Source organism: Falco cherrug, chromosome 5, assembly GCF_023634085.1.
Source record: "Falco cherrug isolate bFalChe1 chromosome 5, bFalChe1.pri, whole genome shotgun sequence".
Lineage (NCBI taxonomy): Eukaryota > Metazoa > Chordata > Aves > Falconiformes > Falconidae > Falco > Falco cherrug.
The window spans coordinates 11,214,194-11,238,700 of NC_073701.1; the positions used below are offsets into that span (position 1 = coordinate 11,214,194).

The window sequence follows — 24,507 nt, forward strand, 5'->3', positions numbered from 1 at the left end:
CTGGAATCCATAATTTTTTTGCTATGAGTATAGGGAGTTGAAAAAAATCACTACAGAAAGGACTCTGTTGTTAGGAAACCTCTTCAAAACAATTACAGAGAAATTTCATACCACTCATTTTTAGCACATACTTTCTCTTTGCTCAACTACACAAACTGGTTTAATTTCATTGGCCTCATATTTGAAAAATCACTGCTAGACTTTCAGAATGAAAGAGCTAGTAAGAGAACTCCAAGGACATAACACATGCCATAAAATAGCAAGGAATAAGTCAAGATGACCTTATTAAATCCATGATTTTGGGAAGTGTTCCTGTTCAGGACAGTATCCGAAGCACATCTTTCAAATAGAAACAAATCACAATGTTCTAAAAGGTTATCACCTCAAAGAGATTTAGGACTATATGTACCTTTTTAGACCACAGGACTTCACCTGAACACGAATCACAGGTGTAGACAGAAGACACACAGTATTCAAAAGCTCAAGATGCTTAAACATAAAAATATTTATAAGTAAAATATAATGCTGCCTGCAACTCCTATGATAATTAGCACTTTGAATAAACTTCAGCATCTTTGCACCTTACAATTGGATATAGACCACAATTACCGCATATCTGCATGAAATGAACTACGCTGACACTCCAAATGGTTGTTGTTGTGCATTCCCCCCTTTAGTCCTGTCTTTCCCTGCTGATAAATGCCCGTCTGCTTGCTCTTAGAGGAAACTTGTCAGACAGCAAAATCAAGGTGTTCCAAAACATCTCATTTCACTTGGGCAAACAGTGGCAAATAGTCATAACAAAGACTACATCACTACATGCCAGTCCAAATTTGAAACTAAAAACAATAACACTCCATGATTCTTTTTTAATGAAAAAGAAAACACAAATAATCGCTTTGTAAACCAAAACATTATATATTAGATGTGGAAGTTCTTGGAACAGAGACAATAAACATTCCCTTCTCAGGAAAAAGAAGTAACCAAACAAACCCCTCAGGAGGTGCCTATATATAGGATTGCTAAATCTTAACTTTAAAAGTTCACCATGACTGTGTTGAAACACCTGACTCTAGGAGTTGTAAGATTAACTAAGATGAAATCATTAGCAGTTAAATGGTGTTTATTAGAAAATCAAATTGCACAATGCCTACAATCTCACACTAGAAGCCACATAAAATAATCTGGTTTGAAATGCTAACTACCCAAACCTAATTTGTTTAGATCTATACTTCTTAAATCTGAAGTTTACAGGTGAATGTCACGCGAGGCTGAGTAAAACTTGTTAAACTTCCCTTTCCATCTTTGGCAACGTTCAAAAGACAAGCTTAAAATGAAAACTGAGGAAAAGAAGAGATTGTAAGAAGACTGATGATAAATTAAGATTCTTGCTCATGCATGAACTAGTTGCAACAACTAGCTCTTCTCATCCCTTTCTACTTCTAACATATAAGAAATCAAATTCTAGGGTACAAAAGAGCATTTGACCACACACCACCAAAAACTCAGAGTTATTTATAGTATCAGCTTTGAGCTAACACCAACAAGGCAAAGTATGCTGGGCTCAAAGGAAACAAGGTGCTTAAGTTTCCCTAAACCAAACAAACCAGTAAGATCAAAATGAAACCTCTACAAAGTTCAGCTGCCCCTTGTCATCATCTTTTTGTGTCAGCTGTGATTGTATTTTGCACCACGAGTAACCCAGAAGAAATAATAAGCTACATATTCTGGCAAGTTTTGTACCCACAGAATAATAATTTTTGCAATAAATGAATTACATTATTTCAGTGGCTTCTTCCCTCAGCTAAAAAAACCACAAACAACCCCAAAAAACCCCTTGGCCTTGCTTATAAGCAAAATGAATTAACAGCTTATGTATGGAGAAAGTTGCATGATATTTAAGAACCAGTAAACATCATCCATCACAACATATATTGCGTTTAGCTATAGCTAAGTACTGTTACAGACTATGCCCATATTATAGTATGCCTGCCCTTACCAATACCTTTCACCAGTGTTTTTGTTGAATAGCCAGTTCCTGGACTCCTTGATTGCATATGAATTCTGCTTTTATAGCCTCAATTACTGCAGAGAAGACTAAAGATCATGATTTCAAACAGATTTTCTCATTTGTCCTATTGCTTTCTTATTCAGTACTTTTTCATGGGTTTTTTTTTGAGGACGTGATTTATGTTTCCTGAATAGCTGAGCCTGGCAAAACTACTGCCACCCGGGGATAACAGAATCCAAGAGGAATCACCTGTGAAGCTAAATCAAAATGTCTACGAGTCAGGCACAGAGGAAGGGTTCCAAGGTTATATGCTCCCAAATTATCTGCTCAGTTTATAGGCTTCATTAAAAAAAGTAAAATTTACAGTGGACAAATTTAAAAAGGAAAGTGAAAGTTTACTGCCCAGTTGTATTTACGCAGCATTTCATACACTTCCTTTAAGCTAGAAATTGAAGCATTTTCGACAACTTTAAAAAAATCTAAACTACTACTGTTGACAAGTTTAATACCTGAATGAAAACTATTTACTTAAGTCAATTAATAAACCAGCACTGTAATGCATTTCCCTTCCAGTCTGCAGCATACAGAAATTATTACCTACTGGCACTTGGAGGAGATGCAAGGCATTTTTGAGACATCGAATCTATCCATTTAACTACCAGGTAGGACAGTGCACTCCCTTTACTGAGCTTTGGAATTATTCTGGCTCACAAAAACGCACTGATTGCCTTCACAATTAGGAGATTTAATAAGACAGTATAGGAAAATCAAAGAAAGTATTCCCTTCAAACTTTGCCAAATTGCATTTCTGCAGTTTGCTGCACTTGGAGTGTGCAGACTGACTCCACTTCATGGTAGAAGGCCATAGAAACGCAGACTGCTGGTCTAATAATGCTTTGTGGTTCGGGTTTTTGCTGTCGCTTAGCAGTTACGAAAACAATCTACTTGGCAATGTCAGAATTCACAGCCAAGAAATGTGGTGAGCAGAGCAAAAGTTACATTTACAGCCCTACCTTTTGAAGTATGAGCTAAGGGCTTAGAATGTTGCTATAGTCACATTAAAGTTGGAAATATTGTATTCCCTAGTAGGAAATCAGAACAAACATTGACACTTGTTTGTTTCCCTAAATCATCCTGCATTTTTGCACAAAAAAGATTTCTGTAGCCTGGTTATCAAGTTCTCTGCAACTGTCATTTTCTATAACACCTTTATTAACCATGTGAAAAAAAGTAAAACAAAAATCTTCAATTACCATAAACCAATGCAGATAATTCATTCTGCCAAACTTCCACTGCAGATCTAACCTAATACTCCTAAAAATAATAACAAAATGTTACATGACATGATCTAGGTTATTCTAACACTAATGTGAAAGAGGGACTCCACAGGAGCATAGAGAAAAGATGCAATACAGCAGGGTGCTGTGACCCATGCACTGAGTTTTCAGATCATGAAAAAAAGTAAGCATCCAACGCCCAACATCACACAGGTAGGCTTTGCTGGGAGGCAAAACCTGGCTGGCAGCAGTCCCCTGTAGTGATGCCTTTTCAACTCTGCCAACTCTTGCCATCTGGTGTAGCCTGGAGCTGGAGAGAAGCCATCCACAAATACAGAATTTTAGAGGAGACCAACAGATGAAGCCTCACCTGTAAAGCACGGGACTTGACAGACTTGTGTGAATAGGTAGCTCACTGTCTTCAGGACCCACTTTTAGGTATGTTTTTGCACATAAAAAGTTTTGCTTACAAATGCTGTGTTATCCTTTGTAATCCCATGCTGGTATTTATATAAAAATTCCATTACGAACAGTGTTCCAAATATGGAGCAGACTGTCTGCTTATTATATATATGAAATCCATGCTGAGTCCTATGATAACTAGCTTGCAACCAGCTTAACTACAAGATTTAGAGGTAAAGGTGTGTTCCTGATACAGTGCTGCTGCTAATCACACAGCAACCAGCTTTGTTTCAAACATTTTCAGGTTGCAAAAAACATTCGTGCAATGTGATGCTCCCTGATGATAAAGCGTTACCCATTCGCTGCACTCCCTCTCCCTCTCCAGAGGCACAAGAGATTTTATACCAACTCTACATATTTTTATGGCATAACAACAATCTTTTTTTTTTCTTCATGGTCTAGGATGCCAAGCACATTGAGAGAAAGGCATTACTGGGGCTCTTCTGCAGGGGCAATTTCAGGAGAGAAGCAAGTCAAGTTACAGCCTGAGGTTCAGATGAGTCTGTTCTCAGTAACTCACTGAAAACAGATAGAAGGGGTGGGATCGTATTAACCGGGTCACTTTGGTACAAGGGGCCCAGGAACACTTCTTACCTATACTACCCACGTCCCAACTTAAAAGCCTTGAATCTCTCAAATAAAACCCACTCCAAAGTCTAAGCACAAAGTGGGACTTAAAACAACTCAAACCAACAAGCTACATATTACAAGACAAACAGGAGCAAGAAATCCAGGTGAAGTTACAATTAATTTCGAAGCTACGTGCCTATCACTCACGACTGCAAACCCAGAGGGGATTTACCGGCTGGGCTGCTCAGAGGTGGATGAAACAGCAGATCATAACCAAGGAATTCGAACAGGTTTATGCTTTTGTTTTCACAACAATGACCCCTCGGCTTCTAGGTCTAATCGTGATTACATGCTATGGCACTCTTATCCTAGCTGCCGTCACTCTGTAATTTTTAAGCTAATTTCATAAATGCTCTTGCACAATGTATGGGGTTTAAGCATAACTAGGTTTATTTACTGTGATTTCTAGAGGCTTGGGGGTTTATACATGTGGTCTAACAATGAGATTCGGATTCACTGGCTCCAGTCGAATACAGTCCACTTTCAGGCAGCACATCCAAGATGACAGGTAAAAGGCATATTAGCGACAACAGTGCAGAGTCACCCAAACAGCAGGAGAGGCAGCACAGCTGAACCAGCAAACCCAACCAAATGCAGGCTGATGCCTGCTGGAGTGAGTGAGCCGCTCCAAGCTCTGACTTACTGAAAAACACTTGCCTGGATGCAGTGCCAGACCAGGTATAGCCCCAAGCTATTACGGCTCCCAGACCACACTGCAGAAAAGCCTGAGTTTTGCTGGTTGAATTTACAAGGCCCCACTAAAGGCTGACACCATATGGGTCAATACCAAACAACCAGAGATCTTCTGCATTTTCCCCCTCATCCCCTCTGTTCTCAGGCTCTCCATGTTCTCATGGATATGGAAACTCCCCAGCTGGCAGCAAGCTTTTGGCTCAGACTGCAGGGGAACTCTGCAAAGCTGCTTTTGGGCTAGCACTGGCTCCAGGGGTTGAAGAGATGCATCAGCATGGCAGTGCAATGAATGAGCACGCACGGGAGCCAGCACGCCTCAGTGGCACGCTTCATCTGGAACGGGAAGTTGAGTAACGCAGCCCTCAGACAGGGCTGTTTCACCGCGCTGTTTATATTGCCACCACAATACTGAAGCGCACAAGAAAACAGACGTTTCTCAGCAAAGTTATCACTGCCCAAGACTAAATAAAAAACATCTGGAAGCCCCAGTGAAGATCACCAGAAGAAATCTGGTATCTTAGTGCTGATTTCCTGCCCACACTCTCTATTTAGACAGCTCTTGTGCATACACTTACTCCCTGGTTGCTGCTTCTAATTCTGGATTGAAAACAAATATGAACATACACATCCTCCTATTACATGAGATTTAAGTTTACACATGAAATGTTAGCCAGAAATATATTCTCTTTGAAATACATTTTCAAGATATTCCACATGTAAATAATTCCTTTTTTCATATTTGCCTCCACAGAAATCTAGACTAGATCCTAATTACCCTCTTGTGAAAATTTATCTAGCAGAGGCAGAGACATTCCTACCCAGAATCTTTTAGTAAAACTGCCACAGCAAATGCTGATGCTTAAACTGAGCTGCAACAAATGTATTAAACCCTGAGAGTGAAAAACTGTGTTTGCATCTAGCAACAACTTCCTGAAATACTGATAAAGGAAATTTCCTAAAAATAGAATTATTTGGTTGAAATGTAAGTCAAGGTTTGGTGGGGGATGAATTAGAAAAGTAAGTATTTATTTCATTTGATATTAGGGTGTTCATTACTAAATACAGATATAATTTACCACATCTGAAATCAATGTCAACTTTTGTAACTACAGTCAAGGTTTGGAGGGAAGTGTTGCTATAGCAATACCAACCATAGGAAGGAAATCCACATCAACAGAGAGCATTATTTCTACATACCATTATTTTTATGGCATAGCACTTTAGCAGAAAAGGGTGCAGTAAATCAATAGCAATGCCTATTTTAATCACATAGGTGTAGTTTGGAAAATATTTCATAGAAACACACTGAATAAGGAAATGAAAGACCATGACCACACATTATAACGCTTTGTTTCTTAGTTACTTCAGTGTTGTCCCTCGAATCAGCTTATGTCAGCTAATGTCAAGGGTTTAAATCCAGGCTTCCCCAAACCGAGTCCTGGATTTAGAACATAAAATGTTTTGGATTTAGTTTTAGGATTTTTTTTCTCCTTTTCTCTATGTAATCATAAGCAACCTAAATGAGATCTGATACCCCCTAAACTGGTTTGTCCCCCAGCAGTCTCAGGTCTGCACGGTTTCTTGGCTCAGGCATTAAGTTAAAGAAATAAAACTGGTTTGGGACTGGAAGTGATATAGCCACATTTGCACGGCCATACCCCTGATGCAACTGGCATTGGTCTTAATCTGGGAGTCAGGTAAATGACAAAAGGTGACCAATGTAGGACTGCAATACCTTTTCTTGCCAGCCCCAGGGAGTGCTGGTGCCCAGGGCATGCTGTGGCATTCCCACCCACAGGCTTCTGGCAATGGGACTTGGCTGTGGGTTGGGCAAACCTGGACTTTGGGTGTTTCTTTCTTGTGCAAAGGTTGACCCCATTCTGTCTGTCTCCACTCCTACCTTGGATTACCGATGAAATCATACTCCCATTATCCTGGCTTTTAGTTGACCGGTTTTTTGCCTTTCCATGAGTTGCCTCCTTCAATTAAATCTTGCAGCGCTCACAATTGCAGTCAGATTTAAAAGAAGAAATCAACTCAATTGAAAACAAACAGTCATCAACACTGATCCATGAAAACAGATTTCTAATGGTCCTGACAGCTGATTTTCTCATGTGTCTCTTATTTTGGACAGATCAGTTTGAACAACAGATTTCTATACAGTTCTACAGCTCCCAGCATACCTAGGAAGAGAGAAGGAGTGGCTAAGAGAGATGTAAGTCTTAATAAATAATCTTAATTCAACTGAAATACAAATTAATTGGATTCCTATGGTCATGTGAAGATTGTGGTTTTCCCAAAGGCATGTCAAAAAGGCAGAAAATTTCAAAATGGCTAAGCAACTTAAGCCTACCTAATATCACATAGTGTTAAGGATGACTTGTACATAGATACAATTCAAGTTGATGGCAAGGAGGAAATCTTTGTAGAAGAGGCACTTCCATTGTCCACCATTCCAAATCCACCATTGCGGACACAGAAATGTCAGAACCTTACAAAATTGCACAGCCCTGCTGCCCTGGGCAGGCTCTAACTACTTTGACGTTAGAATCACAGAAAAGCTGGTTGGGAGGGACCTCTGCAGATCACCAGTTAAAGCCTCTGCTTGAAGAGGGACTGTCACCAATTATAGATCAGGTTATCCACAGCTTGGTCCAGCTGAGTCTTGAAAACCTCCGAGGAAAGATTCCACCACCTCTCTGGGTGAAATATTAAAAAAGTCCTGCCACTATTCCTTAGTGAAAAACTATTTTTCTAATGGCCAATCTGAACTTCTCAATCTGCAACTTCTGACAGTCACCCCTTGTTTTTATGATCTGCCACTCATAAGATTTCAGCTCCATAGTTATTGCAACTCCTTTTCAAGCAGCTACAGGCTTCTACAAGACTGCCCCTTAGCCTCTTTTTTGGCCAGACTAAACTAGCCCAATTCCTTCAACCTCTCCTCATAGCTCATGGGTCCCATGGCTCAAATAATCTTAGCAGTCCTCTGTTGCATCCTCTTTCCATTTTTTAAGCACTGTCCTTTTCATTTGACTAACCTCAAAACTAACTGGAAAAGCACAGTACACAACGGTGATGAGGAGGACTGTAACTCCCCCTGATCGGCTGGCCACGCTTTTGGTGTAGACCACTATGCCGTTTGCCTTATTTGCAATGAAAACATGTCACTGGCTCACTTTCCACCTGGTAGCAACCATAAGATCCCATTGCTTTCCCACAGATGTTCTCTTCAGCCAGCAGTTTCCCAGCCTGTACCGTTGCACAGAGTTCATCTGCACAGGCACAGAACTGTGATTATTCTCATGGAACTTCATGAGGTTTCTGTTGGTCCAAAGCTCAGGTTTCTTAAGGTCTAGCTGAATTGAATCTCTACCATTTGGTGTATTAAAATCTCTCTCCTGCCAATTTAATGTGATCTATGACTTTTCTCAGGGTGCACTCTGTTCAACAGAGATGTAGCACTACTGGCCCAAGCCCTCACAGGCTACTTATTACTTGTCTCTTAATGGGACACTGAGCTATTGAAGACTACCCTTTGAACCCAGATATCCATGCAATCTATGGATCTAACAATCCATATCTCCAGCCCATTCTTCCACAGCCTCCTCAGTGAGAGACAGCAAAAACCTCACTGAAGTCAAAGTCAGACAATGCTATATCCACTGATGTCCCCGCATCCACACAGTTGGTCATTTAATTGCAAAATTTAGAACAGAACTACAATTGCATCACCCATGTCCTTCAGAATCCTAGCATAGATCCCATCCAACCTGCTGGATTTGAAGATAACCAGCTTTTCTAAGTAGTTCTGAAGGGCAAAATATTCTCTGTTTCCTGTGCAACACTGCTTAATTATGTTCTCCTAGACAATCTTTGCTTTTGTACAGTATCGTATTTGGAATAGGAATTTATCACGCCTCTGGCTCGGTGGGCCACATTGCAAAACAGGTCATCCCTTGCCCGCACGCTCAATGCCATGCTGCTTGGGCTCTGAGAACAAAGTATTTATCCTCACCCTGCCCTTATAAAATATGGAAGTGCTGTACCCCTTGACCTTAATTAACAGCCATCTAGCAAACAGTACTTCTCACAAGTAGCCAGCTATATCGGAAGGAAGAAAGCCCAAATCTTCAGAGCACTAGGCCTCTAAATATTGATTAAGGGAGAAGAACAGAAAGCTGAGAAATACTCACAGCACAAAGAGAAAACTTTTGACCCTAACCTTAACAGCATCTCCAAAATAACTGAAGGAATGAAGAACTCACCCTTCTGACACATGACCTTACACTTGCTTAACAGGGCTAAAATTACTATGCTCTATGTGGATTCTGCTAGGATGTGGTTCCTTCAGGGTGTTTTGCTGATTGACTACATACCAAGCAAAATGAATTCCAAATCAAATATAAGAGTAAATGCAGTTTATTATAATATAATACAGGAAAACAGCACACAATATGATAAAAGGAAATAGTACTAGTTATTATGCACAATATGATAAAAGAGCAATAGGAGCAAAGCATGAGATCATTACTGCAAAGCGTTACAGACTAAGAAAAGGATACGTCACCTAATTCCCACCTTAGCATTATCCAGGCCCACACTTTGGCTGGGCAGCACCATTTCAGCTGGTGCCAGGGGTCTCTTGGTAACTGGGAAAATTCCTAAGCGGTCTGTCCACCCGTAGGTGAAGCTTCTGGACCAGTCCCGGAGCTGGCCCGGCTTTATACTCAGTGAAAAACAAAAATAGTTTACATACCTAGTATATGTAAACTTTCAAGTTTAGGCTAAGTGCAGGTGCGCGCTGTCTCATGATTCGTAAGGTTCACACGCGCCGGGGCCGTTGGCCAGGCACCCGAGCGCAGTGGAGTTACCGTCATGACAGAGCTGCACACAGGATTTATCATCTGGATGGTCCTGCTCACACCTTGCTTGTTCAAAAGATGCGCAGGACAAACACCACCTGCTCATTACAGTTGTTCTTGAGCTCCCTGAGCTCCCTATCCAAGTTAGATGATTCCTAATTAAAGACAAAGACTTTTTCAAGAGTAGTAATCAGTTTTATTAATTGATTTTAATTAATTTATTAATTAATTTTCACCACACGGGAAGGAAGGACACTCAGTATGAGTCCCCTTCACTGACGCAGAGAACTCACCGCTGCCTTGGCAAACCTGCCAGGTTACCTTCCTGAACGCTCAGTGCACAACTACTACATACCCTCTGAATTTACCAGGGACCCACAGAGTTGTCACTGCTTGCTTCTGTGTCAAGAAACATGAGGACCAGAATGTTCTCTTATGGCACTGCTGCCAGGGGTCTTGAGACAAACCCCACTGTGCTGCTGCTAGCTCTCAGTGCTAGGTTGGAACAAAAGAAGGCAAGCCATTCCCACCACAGGCAGCTTTTAAACACCACTCCCTACCATATATGTTAATGCAACGCGTGTCTACTGTGTTAATCTTATTTTCATTGTTAACAGTCAAACGGGAAACAAGCACAAATCACTACCTTACTACTCTTCATTTAGCATGTGGCGCACTGGCAGACCTCTTTATCTGATTTGAAAACTATCGCTTTTACTGAAACTCTACATACCTTGTACCATGGATTATCACTCGTGTCCTCTGCTATGCTCCCTTTGCTTTCAAGGACTAATGCCGCACGATTATAAGGAAAACGCACAGCTCCAATGAGCATGCGAGTAAACACAAAGTGCAGAGGCAAGAGACTTACTATAGCAATAAAATCAACGTGTTCTGGCAAAAAACATTCTCAAGATGATAAGAGGACACTTCACCTGTGGCCCAGTGTATTTTGTTGTCACATCATGCAGTTCTGGTGGAGACACATTATTTTTATGTTTATCCTAAGACATCAGAACATATGGTGCCTTGCTAACACTACACCAGGTATTTATTTGCAATATATTAAAGAGATGATTTAATCAATGGAGATGCGCTGAACAAGTGGCTTCTACAGTTGTAGGTTTACAATTTATGAATAGGAGATTCAGAATTTGCTTTTTAAAGAAGGTAATTTTCCATAAAATATGGAGAACATGGCATTTTAAAAATATAAAGCAATGAAGTATGACCTCTTTGTCACAGAATTATAGTTAACAGCGTATTCTCCTGGCCTTAATCTTCCTAAACCTTCAAAGCAAGTGTCAAATAGATGCAATACCTCTACCAGTACAAGTGGAAAGTTCTGTTTTGATAAGAGTTTTGCACAGCACTGTACAGAATAAAAAAACAACTACCTATGGGACATCCTAGAAAAAATTCTATCATGAGTTTAAAGGAAGCTGCTGCTGGCAATTATTGAGCACTTTAGATTAAAAGTAGCCCTGAAAGGATATTTTGGGCACTATATGTTGCAGGGACAGGACACACAGTTGCACATAGCAGGTAAGAATTTCAAAGACAGAAAGAGACAATAAAAGAAAATTTGGAGGTACTCTTTTTTTATTAAAGAGTCGGCAGTACGGTGTGGTATTTGTATAAAGCTACATGGAGCAAAGCACCAAATGCTGCCAATGCTACTCCAGAATGAAAACACAGACAACACAATGAAAAAATATGTTTAGAGTGAAAAAATATGAGGACTTGCATGCATCATGTGAAAAAGAATCTTATTATCTTGATTACTTCCAATTATCAGACATAATTTTAGCTTACTCTTGTTACCCATGAGACAAGATTCAAGTTTCCTGATATATATCTAGGAATGCTACAAGACCTACTTCTAGAATTCCACTTTTTATTTTTATTTAAGGGCTCACAATCACTTTAGTCACATTAGATGTAGACATATGTGGAAAAGAAGAGAATTGCTCTCTTTGAAGGCACCCTGTCACTCAATGAAAGACAGCTTTACTTTTACAGTATCGTGACTGTTTTAACATTTCAAACACATGAACCTTAGACCACAGACCAGTTCTTATGAAGGGCTCTGGATCAATTTACTTCATCTCCCAGAACAAGAGTTATGTAGGTTGCCATGGAAATTAAATGTTAGTGATGAGTAAAGTACTTGGGTTTTGATAAATGCAGATTATGTTGCTTCAGAAGGCAAGAACTTCCCCATCTTCAAGGATGCAATCTATGGTCAGCTATGGAAACTGGCACTGCATATTATTTTTTTCATTTTTCAACATAACTATCCATTTGTTAAGGTGAAATATTGACAGTTAGATGTGCCAACCTATAACCTTTAAGACTACAAGTTTAAAATCATATTTAGCTTTAAGAACAAAGGAGAGACAGTCAAAAAGCAACCTGTCCTCCTATGTATGTCACCATCCTGGTCTGGGGGAAACCCAGCCCTTCAGAAAAGATGACAGAAATGTGTGCAGTATTAATGCAACTTCAGCCTGTTTATGATTCACCAGCAGAAAGGTGGCTACTGAAATACAACCATTTATTACTTGAAAACCAAAGCTGTAGTAAACGTAACATTAACAGGCAAAAGGTTTATGAGAGAAACCTGAGAAGTAAGACCCCCTCCAGGTGGTGTAGTATGAACAGCTAATGCACCTGTATGCTGTGACTGACTTGCTGTCAGATCAAAGTTTAGTTTTGCATATGCGGTTGGTTCAAGAGTATTACTCCGTTGGCAGAATCCAGAGACTTCGTATTTAAATATGGGATGTTATCACATCGTCTTGGAAGCATATAGTTTCATCTGATCCCCGACTTGCTTGCTGGAAATTCTTTGTGGGTGAGTTCATCAGCAGTAAGCAATGCCTAATCAGTTCTTGAAAAACCCTGAGCTAGTCAAAGCAAGACTTGCCATTGGTAGAGAATTCAGTGTTAACATCTGCAGGTCAACAACTGCCTGCATCTCAGTTGTATATGGTCCAATACAAATGTTCAGCAGAAAAAAACCCACTGGACCAAAACACCTGATGCCCCTTGAAACACATGTAGGGAGCAGCATTCCAGTACCAGGAACTGAACAACTCTTCTCCATGTATCAACTGACTTGGATTCTGCAGCACCCAGGATTTGAGCCAGGTGTCTGTAAAGCACTCATTTTAGCATAAATGAGTTCAGAACATGGTAGAGATGGGTTGAATTCTTTTCTGAGCCACAGGGATTAATGCACAGCCAGTAGTTTGCCTGATGCTACACAGCAATGAAGGGTCAGTGTCAGGCCAAAATGAAGGTGAAGTGATACATCTCAGGCATGAAATCAGTCTTTGTGGATACAGTTAGATACTTTATCTCCTTCCTCAGTTTAGTGACAGCAGAGTGAGGAAAAGGAACAAAACAAAATCCTGGGAGAGAACACAGGGATTAGGAAACAGGGGAGGTAAAATATTAACTGAGAAACGCATCAAGATCAACATTTCCCATCAAATAAATATTTTGTTTAGGATGCTCTGAAACATTGAATTCAAGTATAGTAGAAACCCACAGGCTGCTTTGAGGGTACATGGTACAAGGCAGCAATCACTGAACGTAAACATAAGAATGAAGAAAAAATAAAACTACAGCTAGACAGTGCTATAGCGAAAGTTACCAGTTACCTGCAGAACCCTGAGTTTCCCACTGAGTTGACATGTTTGACTCCTGCACCAAGGTGCAAGATTTGATGGTTGTTTTGATACATACAACAGAGCAACCCTGGTACCTTGGGGCTCCTTGCCCTCTCCTCTCTGCAGCGGTGTCATTAAGTTTATTTCAGATGCAAAGAAAGGCACAAAAATGCACAGAGGAGATCACTGACACTTTGTTCCACACTAGGAGTGTATTAGCTTAGTCAGTTTGCTGTGGAGTATCTAATAAAGATAGCAGCAATGAGGGCTTGAAGGAGGTCACTGGTAGAAGATAATGTCATTCAATGTCTGCAATGTCTTGATCTCGGATTTAATTTCTTCCTGCAGATGGCAAACTGAAGGGCTCCATAGGGAGGTACAAGCAGAACCATATCAAAGCAATAACATACGTTACTGGAGAAAGGATCATAGGGCACGTAAAAAGCTAGGCTGCGAAGTTCCAGCTGCACTCACAGGAATAAAGTGGAATTTACCGCATGTAACATTAGACTACATGGCTATGAGAGCTCTGAGTTTGCATAAACAGATCTTTTGTCAGCAAAGCAAGTAAATTGTTTCTTTGCAGTCTGCAGGATGAGAAGTAAAGCAGTGAAGCCGCAGTTATATGAAGCGAGGGTTAACTAAGGGTATAATTCTGCCTGTCACATTCGATTTAGAAATGTGAATACATGAAAGTTCGGGTGTCTAATTAATGGCCTGGGGACAAACAGTCTCAGCCTCTTCAAAAATTTTTCATCCAACACAGGAGCTGGGTGCTTTACAGCAATAACATTCAATTCAATAGCCAAAGGAAATCTGTAAGTGGTCCTACACTGTGATGTTCTCCTTGACTTAAAGCTAGAAGCAATGAATAAGCTGATATCAGTGCATGCAATAGAAGTTTTGCTAAGGGCTCCTTGTGTATCAAAATTCCACCCTCAAAACTGTCCTTAAAATTAGGTTTCAGCAGAATCATGTCGTCCATTTCAGACCAGCTGATAACAAAGATAAGTCCCACTGACAGCACTGTGAGCATGTACAACATCAGAAAGTGTTTTATGTTTGGCCGGCAAGTCCTTTCCTCTCTCTTCCCCCCTTTTCCCTCACAACAGAGCACTTCTGTAGTCCCCGACTTAGCTATGGGCATATAATGGGGGAATTGCAGAAGAAACATACATTTTTATGCTTGAGCTATGGGCATATAATGGGGGAATTTCAGAAGAGACTTTTTTTACACTTCAAGAGAAAGATTTTTAATACTAATGCCCAGTAAGACTATGTGTTTGTGAATAAGCAAAGACAGGTGGTAAAAGCAGATGGTTTTGAAAAGATCTGCGGCAGTCCCTGGCTCCACCATCCTAGCAGCTCTGCAGGATACTGGCAGAAAAAGCAGTTCCCCTTTTCTTTCCTTGCCTCAATCAAGAAAACCCGCAGCAGCTGACCTCACGGGCTGCCACAATGCCAGGATAGGACCGGCAAAGCTTACTCACTCATGTTCATCCCACCTCCAAACTGCTTCTGCCTTACTGCAGAAGCCCAGCCAAATGCAAGCCAATACAGGCCAACCAGCCACGTCGTCATATGACTGGAGCCACAAAACCACCTCTGTTTCCTGGTCCCAGCCAGGAAAAGAAGGGGCAGAGCTTCTGGTTTCAGCAGTCTAGCACTGTGATTCACCACGGATCACGACCACTTTGCTTCTGGGAGTTGCTTCTGAACGTGTTACTTCTGACCACATCAGAGGACAGTACCTAAGAGTGAGGCATCACTGAATGCTCCAGCGCTGAATCCAGGCGCAAACACGTGCCTTCCTGTACAGACCTCTGCCAAAAGCACTAGCTCATGTTTCTGAAGGCTTTGGTGATGAAGGAGGCATGTCAGAGGCTTCAACCCTGCATAATCAAACAAACTTTCACAAATGGTGAATAATCTTGTCTCGTTAGTCGTAGAGTGACACTGCAATGGGGAGCAATGCTCAGAGAAGCACAATTATTCACACTGTATCTCAAAACAGAGAGAGCAGGTAAAAAAAAGTTTCATGTGTCAACGAGAGCAGTAACAGAGAAACATATTTCCAAATGAATCTTGTGTGTTTGGCCAAAACAGTGATGGCTGCTGCAGCTACAACCTTCTCCAAATTATCATTACTTTACTTAGGGAGCAAAGACCCACTACTAATGAGAAAACAGTGCTAGCATCAGGCTGTTGTTTTCTGCACGCCGCATCAGCTGTGTAGCACACCACTAGTTAGTCAATTGTAACTCCCTTTTGAGATATCACAGTACACCTATTAAGATGACTCAGGCAATTTCATGTCCCACCAATGAATCACTAAATGGTACCACCTTTGGCTGTTATCAAACCCATCTGTACAGCCCACTGTTAACGGCACGCCCATCTCAAAGAACCTTTCAGAAGACTGCTGTGCTCTTAATTCCCAAGCATTTAGTGAATAAATTAAGAATCTCTCTTTTAAGATTTACTAAGATATATTGTAGGAATTACGCTCCTGAAGAGGGTTGGTACCTTTTCTACATAGCATCTCTGCTTTTCAGATTTTCCTCAGAAGCAGGTTAATGGATTGACTCGATGTCAACATTAGACTTACACTACTTAAACAAGTAGAAAATAAGAATAAGTGTATAGCTTTGTAAGAATATTTTCCTTATTTTTCATATATAGCACTGTTTACAAATTGCAATCAATTTACATTTTCATAATTTCTATCACAGTATCAAGATATTTTATGAAGGAATATTCTACAGAGGGTTGTGACACTACCATGTATTTATATTCAGCATCCCCTGAATAAGAAAAGACCCTCCCGAACTATCTATGGCAAAATGAATCCACGCTCTTTACGGGAAATCAGGGAACCTTTCTTTCCTTCAGTCACCAGGGTTTATGGTTGCTTTCAGGAAGGTAAAATTAAAAAAAAAAAAAAAAAAGGAATTGTCAATCTAGCTGGCACCAACCTTATACAGCATTGCAGAAACAGTAGTAAAAACTGAGTCTACAATGAAGGTGGACACAAGCTATTCAAACTTGGAATCAAAAACTTACATTTGTTTCCAGAGAACACCCTGTGGTAAAATCGCCTCTCACCTTTGGGTGCAATAAAATGCAGATCTGGGTTTGGATAAGGCAAGGCTGAAAGCTTTAGAAATTACCTGTAAGTATCCAGGTTTGTGATCAGTCCTGCCATCCTTGCATGAGTTAACCAGTTGTTAAGCTTCGTATTTGTTCTGTTAATGCCACAGGACAACTTATTGCTTCTCAAAGCAGATACATGTGATGGATACTGGCATAATGGGTTAAAAATGAAATGAAGTATGAGGAAAACCTATAATATGCATCTCTTAGGGGCACAGCTGCTCCACAATTACTTTCAGGAAGGAGAAAACACTGGAGTTAAACACAATAGTATATTCTTATGGCACAAGGTATCCTTTTCTGTGAGCATGAGTGGAAGAACAGAGCCCTATGCAATTTCCAGTCACTTGAAACTGCCTAGGCATAGGTACAAACAAAAAGAGAGAAATACATGTACAAGCAACTCTTTCAAAAGACAGCTAATATAAGCTTAGAACCAAACACAACTGTAGTTGAATTACAGGTATTTTTGCTAAAACTTCAATATGCCTCGTGCTTTAACAAAAGTGAATGTAGCCAGAGATTTGCGGGAGAGTGGATTTCCAGTTTCCAATAATTACCAATAGAAAATTATATGCCTACACACAAGATCCTACTATTAACTATTTCACTATGTAAAGACCTAATTACCTGTAATTTTAACACTGTATACCACCCAAAGACAACTACATTTTCTAAAGAAAGTCTGAAAGTACTATTTATATGAGAATTTAAAAAAACAACCAACCAACAGATAAAATGTCTACCTTAGATGGTGCTAAAAAAAATAAATAGTTACAGTCTTACCATTCAAAATTCAAATGGAAAAAATGCAATAAAAGGCAAAGCACCTGCTGTAGTATACTCTTTGCTGTGATAACAAATGAAAATGGACTTTTGCCAGACATGGCTCCATATAAAGAAGGCTGAGATGCTACAAGTGCATGGTGACACTATACAGCAGTCCATGGGGACTGATTCACAGCAGTCCAGTAGACATCACACAAGACAGCGAATGAGGGAAACGCTGCCCCATGACTGCTCCCTATGGCTATGACCATCCCGTGCTGAGAAATCATTGTTGTCAGCATCACCACAGCAACAAAGAACTCATGCCTCAACCCTCGCCTTTATCAGCACAGGCCATGAGCAAAAGAGAAAGACTGTAGCTGAAGTTGTCTGCAATTTAAATACAGGGCAGGCAGACTTAGAAGCAACAGGAGTGGTGGTAAAGGTCATTGGCAAAACTGACCCCAAACCTCAATTCAGAGCTCCACATCCTGAGCAGCAGGAGGTAATTTTTAGCATGCCAGAGTAAGGTCCCACCTCCTTCAAGAACACATGTGTTTAAACCAACTTTTGGTCGTCCAAGTTTCCTCTTCCACTCGGTTCATCAAGCCCTTGAATAGTAGAGTACGTCTACACAGGTGACTGGAGACAGACAGCTACCTCTCCTTGCTCTCCAAATTGGCCAGATACAAGCCAAACCAAATCTGGAAGCCATGCAGAAGTGTTAACACAGCACTGAGTGAGCTTGTCAGGCTGCAGGTCCACCCTTATTTTAATCTGGTCCAAATGGGGCTCCTACCGAGTGCGATGAGAATTGGCCTGCTCTTCCCCCAAGTGCATGCCTCAGCTGACTCCTTGATGCATTTTAGTCATGCATTGAGTCAGAGCCAGGAACTCATCCAACTGAAAGCCAGGCCAACAGCAACACCAAGAGCGGATTTGCATTTGGCTGTGATAGTACCAGCACAAGGGAGAGATCAGGAATGCGTTGCCAGAGGTGAGGCGGGCAGGCTGACCCTTTGGCAGGAGCCCACATTTATGCCAAATTAAAATGACCACTGAGTCACACCCTTTGCCTTGTGGAGAGGCCAGTTTTGGTTAGTTCCAGCACAGCTCCACATTAATGCAGGTGAACAGCTCCCAGACAAGGACTGCCTTTGGGTATGAGCTTGTTCAGCCAGGAAACTGAACATGCTTCAGATGATACTTATTTCTAGGTATGTCTGGAGATGCCTAACTCCTTCCATAACCTACCACTAACAACTTAGATAATGTTAATCTCATTGGACAGCATTGCAAAATTGAAACTTTCATTTCTTAAGCCTCCTTTGTGGACCCAGGACCCTCAGGGAATAAGAATGCTATAATTTTTTTATAGTAATAATGCAGCTACTGAGCAATGCTAATACTATCCCCTGCAGCAATTATCCCCAACATTTTCCTACAAATGCAGCAAACCCAAACACCACCACAGTAAGATAAGCAACTGTCCCCAGGTGAGCTGAATACTTATTAGTGGAGTTCCCCCAACCCCACAGTTACTCTCCACTGCCCTTCAGCTTCTGTTAACTACTCAGACCTGTGGTTATCACCAGGAAGAAAAAAAAAAAAAAAAAAAAAGGGTGTGCCTCTGCGCTTTCCATTTCAAAACATGTATTTGTTTTCTCCTTCCTTATGCCCTCATCTATGTGATCTGTCACTTGTATAGATCTAAATGATTTGTCACTGGGGAAAAAAAAAAAAAACAAAACAAACAACTGGCAAATCGATCGATTCCTGTGTGGAATGTAAGGAAAAAAAAATTGAAAAGTTTTTGTACAATGACAGTCTAATGCTGCAAACTGGGCCCTCAGAGCAAGGATCTACATTCTGCCACAGGAATTGAAATCGTCAATATCCAAGAGATTTCTGAAGACACTGGCCACTCACTGTGTGCCTCTACCATACCATGCAGACCAAATGGCAGTCTCTGTGCCTTTGGTCATAATACCCATGTTCCCTGCCATAATTCTTCTGCCCTGTGATTACCAATGTTCTCCCTGCCAGCATCCCCACATCACCCACCTGCCCACCCACCTGGAGATCCAGGCCTGTCAGATCTGAACTGACTTTGGGGTGAGCATGGGAAATTTATCAGTCAAAGCTGCCTCCTTAACAGAGCCACAAAGTTTGTGCCTGTTAACAGGTCATTTTCTACTACTTTTCAGGCAGTTTATCTCTAGATTCTTCTTTTTCTGTCCAGCTGACATACTATGTGTTTTACTCAGCCTTTCTTACACAGCCTTCAGGATGTTTTAAAACTACATTTCCCCACCACTAATTTAAACAAGCCTTAATAGGGATTAGAATTGAAACCCAAATGGGCAAAGAGAGGAATTTGCAGCTTTGTTACAGTATCAGATGCATCCTCCAACATCCCCTAAATATAGCCAAAGGCCAGCCTAAGTCTGCTATTGCTTCATGTTTAATTCAGATACCTTTGAGTGAGTGCATCTCCCCCCTGCCCCCCCAATTTTCTATTATCATCACCTATGTATTGAAGTTTATGGTGACTTCAACTTAGGCAAACACCCCAAAACACAGAGGAAATGTTTTAAAAACTTGTTTCTACAAAACTATAGCTTATCAGAGCAAGAGAACACAATAGATCTGGAGATTAAAGCACTACATCATAGCAGGGATTTTACAACTTCTCTACAGCAACTATCAGTGTAATTTTTAAACTATGCAGTTACTTTAAAGAGAAGATGAGTACATTATACAGTAATGAACAGAACTTGCACTTTCCTGCTCAAGAACATTACAGGTAAGCAGGAAATGACGGTGCTTTTGATACCGTAGATGCAAATGAAAACAAACCACAGTAGCAGGTCTCTAAACTGCTATCAGCTCCTTATCAAGTGGAGATGAAGGTTCCCAGAATGCCAGCACATGCAGAAAGTTGCACTGTAATGTGCCAAAGCAATGTGAGCTTTGGTATCAAACGCTTCTGAAAGGCCATGCATTTTATTACACCTTTGAGATCACCCAATAGTTCAATTTTACACTTACTTCAATACAAATTTAAGCGAACCAGGATTAGACCAGATATGGATTTTGAAGTATATTTGTTCTAGCCTAATAACGACCTTCACTGACAGTAAAATCTCAGTCTAAACAAAGATCCCAAACTCGTCTTTTAAGTGAATTCATAGTCCAATATTTCTGGGTGAAACAACCCCCATTTAGCTTTACTGCTTCCCACTGCAAGATAATGGTCTGTCATTAGTTATTCGTCTCTCTAGTTATGCCCTTAAAAGGCTCTGAGGCAAAGACCTAAAAGCAAATTGTTCCGAGTAGCCACATTACTGTAAAGAACTCTGTAAGACAGGACAAGGTCATGTGTCTTTAGTTTCTAGAAAACCGAGGATACCCTCACAGGATCCTGTACCACATTTGGGTTAGATCTCAGTGGTGCCCTGTGGGTGGGCGGGCAGCCGGGGTATCCAGTAATTTCCCAATCAAGGGACAGAAAACAGCACCAAGGCTCAGTAATAAGGAGCCCTCCCCATATGATTAAAACTGTATTGCTGTCAAATACTACACTTTAAAAAAAAAAAGTATGGGCCTAATAGCAGGGAAAACAAAAAGGCAAGCCTCCCCTAAAATTATATTAGACATTTTTTTTTTTTTTTTATAGCATCGCACTGAGGATTACCGCTACCCGGAGCTAAACCCGCGGTGAAAGGGCTCAGTCGCCCGCAGGGCTGCAGCCCGGCTCGCCCGGAGCGCCGGCTGGGCTGGGGCGGCCGCTGCCCCGGGGCACCACCCGGGTCCGGGCGGTCCGGGGCTCCGCTCGGCTCCGCGCTGCCCCGAGGCGGGGCTCGCCCCCGGCCCGCCGTACCTGCCCGGCACGGCCCGGCACGGCCCCGGCGGAGCCTCCTACAGCCGCGGGCGCTGCAGCCGGCCCGGCCCCACCGCCCCCGGCCGGCTCCCCCGCCGCCCCCCTCGCCTCTTGGGCATCATCCCTCCACAGCGTCGCCTCATCCTCCTCCTGTGTGTCCGCCCGTCGTCGTCCCCCGTCCCCCAGCGGGTTGTTACCTTCAATTACCGCTTTTCCGACCAATTCCTCTCTCCAAACCGCTGCCCCCACCTTCCCTAGCACAAAAGCAACTCCCGGCAAATAAACGGAGGAGGAAAAAGAAAAAGAAAGAAAGAAAGAAAAAAAAAAAAACCCACAAACCTCTCCTCCCCCTCTGGGTCTGATACTATATATCCGGCCGGGTGAGGGAGGAGCAGCTCCTCTGCGCTGCCGTCTCCGCTGCCGCCGCTCGCAGCCGCTGCCGTGCGGCCGGGGAGGCGGCTGCCGGCCCGCCCGGGGATGCGGAGCGGCTCAGGCCGCCCGCGCTCCGCTCCGCCGCCGCGCCCGGCCCCGCTTGCCCGTGGCCGCGCTCAGGGTGAGCGGCGAGCGGCGTGGCTCTGCAGCGGGAGCCGGTCGGCACGCCAGGCGCACCGGGGGTGGGCGAGCGGGGCCATCACCGGCAGGACTCGGCGCCGCGTCCGCCCCCGCCTCAGGCCGCCCCCTCTCCCCCGGTCCCCGCCGCTGCCGGCATCGCCCAGCAGCAGCGAGGCGAAGCCGCGTCCCGCTGTCCCCCCCTGCGCAGCCCGCCGCCCCCCCGCTCGCCGTGCCGCAGGGTACCCGCGCACGCCGCAGCAGCCCTCGGAGGAAGTCAGAGGAGCCCGCGAGAAAAGGCTCCCTCCCGGAGGGCTCCTCGCCTTACCGGAGCGGCGGGGCTCTCCTGCCGGCGCGGCCGCCTCCGGGCTCCCCGGGGCGCTGGGGCCGGGGCGGCGCGCAGGGGGCGACCGGCGGCGGTGGCGGCTGCGGCGGCTCCTCAGCGCCTCCCCGAGCCCCCGCCCGGCCCGCGCCCGCCCCCCGCCCCCGCCCGCCCGGAGCGCGGCGCGATCGGGCAGCGAGGGCTGCGGGCGGGGGGCTGGGCTGCGGCCCCCGCACGCGGCTGGGAGGGGAAGGGACACGACGACACCGAAACCTTCCTGAATCCGCAACCAAGGGGCAGCAGAAGTGGTCCCTCGGGGGTCCCCCGCGGTGATTACACCTTCGCTCTTCAGGTTACAGCAGAATTTACCTCTGGGCTTACAGTGAGCAGGAAGAACGTTGCACGCAGAAACAGAGTTATAAAACCGGCACATTAAGTTAATTACACAATTTGTCTTACAAGCAATAGGAAAATAGAAGGTGCACAGCATACCTCCTGAGCCGCAAAGCCCTACCTGTGCCGCCAACACTAGTTTTACCACTTTGGCTGTGGAAAATACACCCTCAGAAAGATCTTTTCAACCCAATGTGAGAATCAGCAAGACATGACGCTTTTACATCCTCTTATTACACCTACAGTATGTACAAGCATTAATTAATCTTAAAACATTGCATTTATCTAATTACTGTCTTCAGTATATTAGTTCTGAAAAAAACCAGTCCCAGAGAGGTTGGGTAAGATACCCACTGATGACTGAATCGGTATCAGAGCCATCAGAACTCCACACACAAAGGGATTAGCTACTACACCCACAGCCACAGTTCTCCAGGCCTCGTCTCCTTTGTCGAGAAGCTGAAAGGCTACAGGTGCCTGCCATTTCCACATGACAACTCCCTGCACGTCCCTCTGCATACCTGGGCACCAGCAGCTGAAGCCTAAGACTAGGTGAAGTCTCCAAAACCTTCACATGTTCACCTCATTCTGGCTGGCGTCTTTAGAGAACATGTCCTGCTACCCTTAACGTGATACCTGGGTGTAGGGGTCTCAGATCAATGTGGACCATAAAAGTTCAGATCGCCTGGGACACAAGATCTGTGTTGACCCCTCTCCACACTACACCTACCGAGTTGGAGTAGGCTTCTATGTGTGGGGTCAGACAGAGCCCTTCAGGGAATTCACCCAGTGCAAAGGGGTGGGATGTGGAGTACACTGACTTCATCATTTGTACGGCTGGAAGCACAGCTGCTGCCTTCACAAACAACCAGGTGCTGCCTATCTCAATGGACTGGAGCACTCGACAGGACAGGGGAAGCTCTGGGTTCAAGTTCATTTTTTCCTTTACAAGGAAAAACAACCTACACCACCTTTTACAGTTAGACTCGATGATCTTAAGGGTCTTTGCCAACCTAAATGATTCTAGCAAAGGAGTTTCAGATTCAGTCATTGGAAATGTAGCCAGTGGGAACTTGCAAGGAAAGAAACCAGAGGAAGTGGTTCTTACCCAAGGAAGTCCCAGCTATTTGCAGAGAGTGACTGATGGTTCCCTGGATAGTTCTGAGTAAACAGGGTTTTGGTTCCCTACATCTCAGGCATACTCTTTAACATAAACATCTGCCTTGAAGACTGGCCAGGCCTCTGGCTAAACTGAAAAAGCCACACCTGAATTACCTGCTGGAGGTGACTACTTGGCACCAAAATGGGGAACAAGTAGACAAAGGTGTGAATTAAAAGAATAGGCAGTCAGAGGTGGCTTTGTTCAAAACCTGTGATCTTGCAGTTTGGAAAATATCCAGGAAGAAAGTTTCTGGAAAGCACAGAGAGAGAACTGTCGCTAGTTAGTTATCTTTCAGGACATTGAATAGAGAGCTCGATAAGCATCAGTTCTTGCAGAAACTCTTTCAAGAGATGTTGCATGGGAGACAAAGTACATTCAAATGTACAAACCTACAGAAACTGCTTTGTGAAGTTTCGAAACAGCAGGCAGGCTTGAAGAGCAGTTCCCAACTATGAGCCAATTAGGACATTGAACAAGTAGCGTGTCAGAGACAGTTCATGACAGCTTCCCAGAAATCTCTGGGAAAAGTTAGGGGGTAATTCGATTAAGGAGATGAAGAAACAAGAAAGAATCATTAAAACAGTGCCAACCTGAGAAGGTTACCCTTTAAACTAATGAACTGAAGGTAGTAATGCAGCTCTCAAATGTGTCAAGGGCTGGGG

At 43.0% G+C, this 24,507-nt stretch overlaps 1 protein-coding gene across 3 annotated transcripts in view; it reads right to left on the bottom strand.

Annotated features, from left to right (window-relative positions):
* The window catches only part of FAR2 (fatty acyl-CoA reductase 2), a 145,534-nt gene extending 123,092 nt beyond the window's left edge, over positions 1 to 22,442 (bottom strand). The window contains exon 1 of one of the 3 annotated variants that reach the window (XM_055712345.1): positions 22,297 to 22,442. The gene's annotated coding sequence lies outside the window, so the exon portion shown is untranslated. The other 2 variants (XM_027815070.2, XM_005446020.4) reach the window with 2 other exon arrangements.
* Positions 22,443 to 24,507: the final 2,065 nt, after the last annotated feature.